General features: G+C 45.9%; 1 pseudogene; it reads right to left on the minus strand.

Annotated features, from left to right (window-relative positions):
- Nucleotides 1-4791: 4791 nt before the first annotated feature.
- On the minus strand, nucleotides 4792-9579 carry LOC128405975 (craniofacial development protein 2-like; annotated as a pseudogene).
- Between the last annotated feature and the right edge of the window lie 246 nt (nucleotides 9580-9825).

A 9825-nucleotide genomic window follows, 5' to 3' on the forward strand; every position in this document is an offset into this window, starting at 1 on the left:
TTGTTTTTTGCTAATTTTGTTTGTGTTAAATATGTATTCTGTGGTTGACCTCCTTTGTAATGTTTTATTTTGAAATCTTTGAGATGGCATTTTGGTGTCATCTTAATTGTGTTGCTTTGACTGTGTACTTTATATTTGACTTTCTTCAGAAATGTTTGATTCTGCATTGTTTTATGGATGTTTAATATGCTGTAAACCGCTTTGAGATTTTTCTTAAAAATTTAAAGCAGTATAGAAATGAAATAATAATAATATTTTTAAAAAAATAAACAAGGTTGTAATAAATTGCATGCAACAGAGGAAAGTTTTAAAAGTTTATTGCAAAACAAGCTGTGTGGTCACAGTCTGAGCCCACTACAAGAAAATGTATTCATATGTCTATCATAAATACATTTATGGCTCAAAAAGCAGGCACATGATCCCAGCAAAACAAAGTTGCTGGATGATATGCCTGGAAAGTAGTTTTTGCTATAGCTCAACATCAGTCACAGGCAAAAAGGGAAAGTGATTTCATAATGCTCATTGGGGAAATATTAGAAATGATGGGTATAGCTTGTTTCCTGCCATGCTAGCATAAGCAGGCTCTGCTAATGTTGTTCTTGGTTCATATTATAGACTGCTTTTAGAAAATGTTTTTGTAAAAATGTGACAGCTGAATGGAACAATCCCAATTGTTGACCTATTTCAAAATATGAGATGTCCATGGATTTTAATGTAGTTTCAAAAAACATCTTACCCCAAATATTTGGTTTGCTTTAGTTGAAATTCACCTTTAAAAAGTGAACAATTCTCTCTCCCCCTCCCTCCAAAAAGCATTTAAATCATAAGCCTCATTTCATTGTATGTACCAGACACACCAATAACATTTCATTTTCATTTTCATCCTGTCCCCATTTTGAACTTTTCCTCCAAACTTCTTCATACACAATACTGTTTTCATTAAACAATGTTAATTCAGGGAATCATGTTTTAGAACCATGATATATAGAAGCGGCAGGGGGGAAAGATAATCAACAACTGGTACACAAATACCTTTTAAAAAACACTCCTGTGATTAATTCTCCTCAAAAGATCCCAAATCTCACTTGACCTAGCAATTATTACTCACTGTCCTGTAAATTGCAGGCTCCTGTGCTTAAAATGGGTCTGTTTTGCTGCAAATATTACACTACCACCATCACCCCGGTTCTAGGTGAGCAGGTCAGCATGTAGCTGGATGTTAGCAGTATTGGCTTAGGCATTGGAATTGATCCAACTATATCTGACTCCTGCCCGCCCTGCAGGGAGTCCTGCAAGGGTCACCAACCAATAGGCAAGAACTGTCACACCAAACGCATCTCTCGAAGAGTAGAGACCAAATAACAGTCACTTTTGGGAACTCCAATGCAAATTCGTCTAAGTCCCTTCTGATGTTCAAAAGCAAGTCCACACCTTTCCAACAAGGTAAATTGTTTTCTCCCAGCTGCAAAACCAAGGAGTTAGGAGGGCCCTGTGCAGCAGCCCTGGCCTTCACAATCGGCAGCATCTCATCCCAACGCATTCCATGCCTCGATATCCAGGAAACTCTGATGTGCTCAGGCAAACCCAGCTGGCACCCCAGGCCACTGCCAGCCGCAATCACACAAGCCCAATGATGTATCCCACAATCCAAATCTTAATGCTCTTTGCCTCTGGAAAGTAAGAAATGACAGTGACGGATTAGAATTGGCATGCCTCAGATTACAAGCTGTCACGGATATAGCCCTTGAAAGCATCAGACCGCCACTGCCCCATGTCCTTTATCCTTTCTGCTGGCAAACCCCAGTGGGCTGCCATTATGGCAGCTCCAATCCTAAAAGAATGATTGCGCACAATATGTTCTTGTAGGACCTGAGCGAAGAGGGTGCAACTGAAGCCAATACTCCCTGCATCACGTCTCATTTCCAAGGCTCCATAGATGCTCTGGGATGTTAAACTGCAGGCACCACAAGACGAATAAGCAAAGCAAACATGAATCCCTTTCAGAACGTGACGACTGCCTAGCCAGGGCATTGACTACGGACTGGATATCGGTCTAAAAGTAGGCACGGTGACCTCTGAATTCCTCAGTCCATAGGTGAACTACTACTAATATGGGGGAAATTCCAAGAACATTAAATCACAGGTAATGGACTTACCACGCCAGCCGGCGAGCCATTGCTAGTGTGCTGGACCCGGGGGGGGGTTACCCAGAGTCCTGGGTTGAGGGTCTGGAGACTGTCCACCAAGGGCGAAGCGGGGTCCAAAGCAAGAAGCTGGGCGTGGTCGGGAACTCCGGAAGAACAGGTCTGGGTGCTGACAGAAACAGGTTTCCAATGATGTTGCTCCCGCAACCTGGGACTGGGCTGACTGGCCTTTATCTCCTCTGGGGCCAGGGGCGGTCCCGGCCCACAGGTGACCCGCCTCTCCTGGCCTTAAGGAGAGCACTCCTCCTGAGAGAACCCAGTTCCCTCCGCCTCTCTGCCCTGAGCCTCTGCAGCTCAGGAGAGGCTGGAGGGTTACTGGACCCAGGAGCAGCTTCACCTTCCCCTGACAGGGCTGGGAGAGGCGCACCTGCAGGCAATGGGTCCTCAATCACCTCCGGTGCCAGAGTGGATGCATCTGGTGTCTGCTCCTGAGGATCCGGCACAGGTGCAGGCCCTTCAGATTCAAGCCCCTGCCCCAGCTCAGCCGGCCCTGGAGGCGGGGACTCCTGTGCAGGCTGGGTGTGATGGCCTGGGAATCCGATTCAGAGAGTGAATCGGAGGATTCCCAGCCTGCACAGGAGTCCCCGCCCCCAGGGCCGGCTGAACTGGGGCAGGGCCTTGATTCTGAGGAGCCTGCACCTGTGCCGGATCCTCAGGAGCAGGCACCAGGTGAATCCATTCTGGCTCCAGAGGTGGTTGAGGACTCAGTGCCTACAGGTGAGTCTCCCCCTGGGCCCAGTAACCCTTCAGTCTCTCCTGAACTGCAGAGGCGAAGGGCAGAGAGGCGGAGGGAACTGGTTTCTCCCAGGAGGAGTGCTCGCCTTAAGGCCAGGAGAGGCGGGTCTCCTGGGGGCCGGGACCGCCCCTGGCCTCAGAGAAGATAAAGGCCAGTCAGCCCGGTCCCAGGTTGCAGGAACAACGTCATCATTGAAGAGCTGTTTCGGCCAGCATCCAGTCCTGTTCCTTCAGTGTTCCTGTTCCCCGCCCAGCTTCCTGCTTCTGATCTTCGAGTGTTCCTGTCCCCGCCCGGCTCCCTGCTTCGGACCTCGCCTCGCACCTTGTGAACTATTTCCAGGCTAGTGACTCAGGACTGAACTTTGACTACGGTATCAGTAACCTTCCCCCCGGGACCAGCACACTGGGACTCCTCAGATTCAGCTTCTGAATCAGATTCCCAGGCCATCACACCTAGGCGCACCAGCGGCCTTTGAAGAATACACCAAAGCCCAGGGATCCTGCTGTGTCCGAATGAACCTGAAAATCTGTGGGTAGCCTTAAAGCGTCCTGCCAAAGGGATATCCCATTGTATTTTCCCAAAAACAGTAGCCAAACCTGAAGGTCCCATCTTACTGACTTGGGGAGGCACACCCTGTGATTGAAGCCCCGCAGATAGCCTAGCCAGACGTGAGCAGAAAGGACGTTTGGGGGCCACTACATGAGAAGCAAAGTTCAAAATGTCCCAGCAAGGATTGAATTTGCCTGAAAGTAACTTTTTAAGTGGGGGAAATTGAGAAATTGATGCCTTAAGGGCACCAGGATCCAAAATCCCAGGGAGCAACCCATCACAAAGGTTATAAGCTGCTTCCTTATTTGGGTAAATGTCCAAAAGGGGTCTTAAGTGCCGGCTGCCTGATGGGTGAAAATGCGAGGGTAAGGGATTACTGCCTACAGGCACCTGTGGGTGCAAGGGGGGCACCCCATGCATTCTGCTGGTGATACCCCCTGCCCCCCAAAAGGACTGCTTACCTTTGAAGGACACTGCCGGGTGGCTACCTAAGCATCTGTCACACTCATGAGAGTACCTACAATTCTGCCTCTGGCAGAGGCCTTTATTGAACTCCCAACATACTATGTGGCGGGGTCCCTTCTGGCATCTGATTTGCCTAATTTACTATTTTCCAGTGGTTTCTTTTCAATATGAGGCGCCACAACCATGAGCCAAATATGCTGGTCCACTCAATCCCAGCATGTACTAGGTAGCAATGCAGCATTCCTGCAGAAAGTCTCGTCATATGTTATTGCAGCTGCCTCACCCGCCATAGCATAGGCCATCCGCACACGTGACGGGTAGACAATTAGGTGCAAGGCTTGCTTTGGATAGGCCGCCTCCACTATGCACAAAAACACTTTGAAAGCCATCTAACCACTTCCCAAAAGTCCTGTCAACTCTGGATGTCTTAGATTTACGCTTCCCATAACCACACTTCTTTTCAGCTTTACCCTGAAACTGGTCAGGTGGGACTAATTTTAAAATGTCAACGTATTGGCCAGTCAATATTTTTGCCATGGTTTTTGATAAAAGGTGGTTACCAAGGATAATGTCCCTGGGTGTGTTAGTGGACATCTTAACATCCTCCACCAGGGCCCCATCCTTGCATTCCAAAATCCCCCCAAACTTTTTGCGATGCGAATTAGGTCTCATATTCCAGACCCATAATGGTAAACCAGGAACTCCCTCCCCTTGACCCCAGTGAAAATCTTGTGACTCATCACTATCAGAGTCGGAGCTGAAAGAAGTACCTGAATCCGTATCCGAGTCGTCATCCATGGACCTCTTGCTCTTCTTGCTGGAATGCTTCTTATGCGGTCATTTTCTGGGGGCCTTGGCGGCGTCTGGAAGTGGGAGCTCATTCCCCCCCCCCGATGTGTATGAGCCCAGGACCTCTGACACAGCATCAGCCTGTGCGAGACTAGAGGAAGTTAAAGGGAGTTGCCAACTAGAGGACGACTGGGAAGGAGGGGGAGAAGCAACCTTACGAGTGGATCGGGTGATCCCGGCACGCGGATGCCGTGTCTGCGCTGCCACCCCCAGCTGGGCATTGGAAGTATCTATAGTGTAACGCTGCTGCAACGCAGTAGAGGGCGGATTACCATGGGTTTTTGTTGCCACTGACCTAGGCTGGGATAACCAACCAGAAAGCTGTGAGTCACTAAATAAAGCTGGGGATGTACTAGGCAGGTCCTCAGATTCATCGCAGGTCTGAGACAAACTGGAGGCACTGGTTATGGTGCCTGGTATAAAATCAGGGGTAGGTTGTAAGTCGACAGCTTGGCTCGTAGCCTGAGGCCTAAACTGATCCATCAAAGTATCAAATTCTGTGAAAAACTGAGACATTGCCTGCAGGTCTTTGGCCATACCCACCAATGCAAACCCTAATTGCCCTACCGCCTGTCCTGCAAGTGAAGAAGAACCTCTACCCAAATGGGCAGACTGTGACTGGGACCTGGTCGCAGGTACACGTTTTGACCCAGTGCCGGGGGTTGCTGTTGCCTGCTTCCTTCTGGGCACCATGAGACAACAACTAAAAACCACAGTTCAAGAGTAGCCAAAGAAAACCTTTTCGCTTTGATTAGCTCAGCACCACCTGCACTGGCAAGCCTAGTTCAGTATTGTATACACTGCCAGCAATTGGAATATAAAGGCAACCACGTCTGCCCCCACAGATTAGTGAGCAACTCTGAGCTAATATGTATTGACAAGGAGTTTAAACTTTAAATAAGCAATATCAATTGAAAGGCACTATATCCCAATATTATTAAGCTGCCAAATACCCCAAATGAATTTCAAAAGCAACTGCAAACTTAACCAAATTAACCAATAAAATTACTGAGTAAATAGAATTAAATGTTGCATTAAAGAAATGAACTCTTAATAAACTTAATAAATTCTCAGGAGCAACCAACCAGCAGATAAACCTTCCAGTGAAAGAGCAAAATAAGGAAACTAGTTAACAGCAGATGAATAAATAAGCCAGGCAGGGCAAATAGCAACTCCCAGGCTGCTAGTGATTAGCAGAAATTAATTGCTCCAAATGCTGTTAAAAGGCAGCAAATTAAATTAAACTAGCCAAGAAGAGCACACGGCAAGACCTAGGCTATAAACACAAAGCAATAGCAGCTGTTATAAACTAAAAGGCAGTGAAAGTATAAAATCAAAGCGGTATTAATACTGCAATAAACTGAGACAGCAGAGTCTGTGCAATGAATTAAACCACAGATGGGAGCTGGGTCAATAAATAAACTCCAAGTAAAGATATAACATATTATTTGTTTGCCTAGTTCTTGCGTTGTTAATAAACAGAGCAGGGCACTAGAGCAATAACAATGGATGTTTCTGCCCATGTGGCCCCACTATGGTGGCCATGGTGAATAGTGTGACCAAATTAAGATGGCAACTGGTGATCGAGTGGCCGCAGCTAAGATGGCGGCCCCCTCGGACCCAGCACCTAACAACAACAAACTAAAGCAGCGGACCCGAGCTAGTGAGTGTGCAATTGTAAAAGCAAGCAAATGGCATCCAAACCGCACCCCACGAAGCCCTGCTGCTTGGTTGAGTGGGAGTGATAAAGGGTGTTGTTGTTGTTGTTGTTTAGTCGTTTAGTCGTGTCCGACTCTTCGTGACCCCATGGACCAGAGCACGCCAGGCACTCCTGTCTTCCACTGCCTCCCGCAGTTTGGTCAGACTCATGTTTGTAGCTTTGAGACCACTGTCCCACCATCTCGTCCTCTGTCGTCCCCTTCTCCTTGTGCCCTCCATCTTTCCCAGCATCAGGGTCTTTTCCAGGGAGTCTTCTCTTCTCATGAGGTGGCCAAAGTATTGGAGCCTCAGCTTCAGGATCTGTCCTTCCAGTGAGCACTCAGGGCTGATTTCCTTAAGAATGGATACGTTTGATCTTCTTGCAGTCCAGTCTCAAGAGTCTCCTCCAGCACCATAATTCAAAAGCATCAATTCTTTGGCAATCAGCCTTCTTTATGGTCCAGCTCTCACTTCCATACATCACTACTGGGAAAACCATGGCTTTAACTATACGGACCTTTGTTGGTAAGGTGATGTCTCTGCTTTTTAAGATGCTGTCTAGGTTTGCCATCGCCTTTCTCCCAAGGAGCAGGCATCTTTTAATTTCGTGACTGCTGTCACCATCTGCAGTGATCATGGAGCCCAAGAAAGTAAAATCTCTCACTGCCTCCATTTCTTCCCCTTCTATTTGCCAGGAGGTGATGGGACCAGTGGCCATGATCTTCGTTTTTTTGATGTTGAGCTTCAGACCATATTTTGCACTCTCCTCTTTCACCCTCATTAAAAGGTTCTTTAATTCCTCCTCAACTTTCTGCCATCAAGGTTGTGTCATCTGCATATCTGAGGTTGTTGATATTTCTTCCGGCAATCTTAATTCTGGTTTGGGATTCATCCAGCCCAGCCTTTCGCATGATGAATTCTGCATATAAGTTAAATAAGCAGGGGGACAATATACAGCCTTGTCGTACTCCTTTCCCAGTTTTGAACCAATCAGTTGTTCCATATCCAGTTCTAACTGTAGCTTCTTGTCCCACATAGAGATTTCTCAGGAGACAGATGAGGTGATCAGGCACTCCCATTTCTTTAAGAACTTGCCATAGTTTGCTGTGGTTGACACAGTCAAAGGCTTTTGCATAGTCAATGAAGCAGAAGTAGATGTCTTTCTGGAACTCTCTAGCTTTCTCCATAATCCAGCGCATGTTTGCAATTTGGTCTCTGGTTCCTCTGCCTCTTCTAAATCCAGCTTGCACTTCTGGGAGTTCTCGGTCCACATACTGCTTAAGCCTGCCTTGTAGAATTTTAAGCATAACCTTGCTAGTGTGTGAAATGAGTGCAATTGTGCGGTAGTTGGAGCATTCTTTGGCACTGCCCTTCTTTGGGATTGGGATGTAGACTGATCTTCTCCAATCCTCTGGCCACTGCTGAGTTTTCCAAATTTGCTGGCATATTGAGTGTAGCACCTTAACAGCATCATCTTTTAAAATTTTAAATAGTTCAGCTGGAATATCACTTTCACTGGCCTTGTTATTAGCAGTGCTTTCTAAGGCCCATTTGACTTCACTCTCCAGGATGTCTGGCTCAAGGTCAGGAACCACACTACCCTGGGGTATATGAGATATCCATCTGGTATAGTTCCTCTGTGTATTCTTGCCACCTCTTCTTGATGTCTTCTGCTTCTGTTAGGTCCTTTCCACTTTTGTCTTTTATTATGGAAATCTTTGTACGAAATGTTCCTTTCATATCTCCAATTTTCTTGAACAGATCTCTGGTTTTTCCCATTCTATTGTTTTCCTCTATTTCTTTGCATTGCTCGTTTAAGAAGGCCTTCTTGTCTCTCCTTGCTATTTTTTGGAAATCTGCATTCAATTTCACTATCTCCCTCGCATTTTGCTTGCCTTCTCTCACCCGCTATTTGTAAGGCCTCGTCGGACAGCCACTTTGCTTTCTTGCATTTCCTTTTCATTGGGATGGTTTTAGTTGCTGCCTCTTGTATAATGTTATGAGCCTCCATCCATAGTTCTTCAGGCACTCTGTCCACCAAATCTAAATCCTTAAACCCGTTCCTCACTTCCACTGTGTATTCATAAGGGATTTGACTTAGATTGTATCTTACCGGCCCAGTGGTTTCCCCTACTTTCTTCAGTTTAAGCTTGAATTTTGCTATAAGAAGCTGAGCCACAGTCAGCTCCAGGTCTTGTTTTTGCTGACTGTATAGAGCTTCTCCATCTTTGGCTGCAGAGAATATAATCAATCTGATTTCGATGCTGCCCATCTGGTGATGTCCATGTGTAGAGTCGTCTCTTGTGTTGTTGGAAAAGAGTGTTTGTGATGACCAGCTTGTTCTCTTGGCAGAACTCTATTAGCCTTTGTCCTGCTTCGTTTTGATCTCCTAGGCCAAACTTGCCAGTTCTTCCTTTTATCTCTTGACTCCCTACTTTAGCATTCCAATCCCCTATAATGAGAAGAACATCCTTCTTTGGTGTCATTTCTATAAGGTGTTGTAAGTCTTCATAGAATTGGTCAATTTCAGTTTCTTCAGCACCAGTGGTTGGTGCATAAACTTGGATTACTGTGATGTTAAAAGGTCTGCCTTGGATTCGTATCGAGATCATTCTATCATTTTTGATATTGCATCCCAGTACAGCTTTTGCCACTCTTTTGTTGACGATGAGGGCCACTCCATTTCTTTTACGGGATTCTTGCCCACAGTAGTAGATGTGATGGTCATCCGATCTGAATTCGCCCATTCCCGTCCATTTTAGTTCACTGATGCCCAGGATGTCAATATTTATTCTTGCCATCTCATTTTTGACCACTTCCAACTTACCAAGGTTCATGGTTCTTACATTCCAGGTTCCTATGCAATATTTTTCTTTACAGCACTGGACTTTCCTTTCGCTTCCAGGCATATCCGCAACTGAGCGTCCTTTCGGCTTTGGCCCAGCCGCTTCATCAGCTCTGAATCTACTTGTACTTGTCCTCCGCTCTTCCTCAGTAGCATGTTGGACGCCTTCCGACCTGAGGGGCTCATCTTCCAGCGTCATAACTTTTATATGCCTGTTGTCTTTGTCCATGGAGTTTTCTTTTTTAAAAAAATAATATTTTTATTCATTTTCCACAAAAGAGAAAAAGAAAAAAAGAAAAAAACCAAACCAACCATTTTTTTATACAATCAATTCACATTTTATCACACATTCCTCTCTTTTTTTGACTTCCCTCAGCTCCTCTGCCGATCTTTCATTTACATCAATATTATTAACGCATTTCTTAACTTAGTATTGCCTTTAGATATCTCCTTCCCTCCTCTTATTTTCTTTTTAACAA

The sequence above is a fragment of the Podarcis raffonei genome, chromosome W (assembly GCF_027172205.1).
Source record: "Podarcis raffonei isolate rPodRaf1 chromosome W, rPodRaf1.pri, whole genome shotgun sequence".
Taxonomy (NCBI): Eukaryota; Metazoa; Chordata; class Lepidosauria; order Squamata; family Lacertidae; genus Podarcis; species Podarcis raffonei.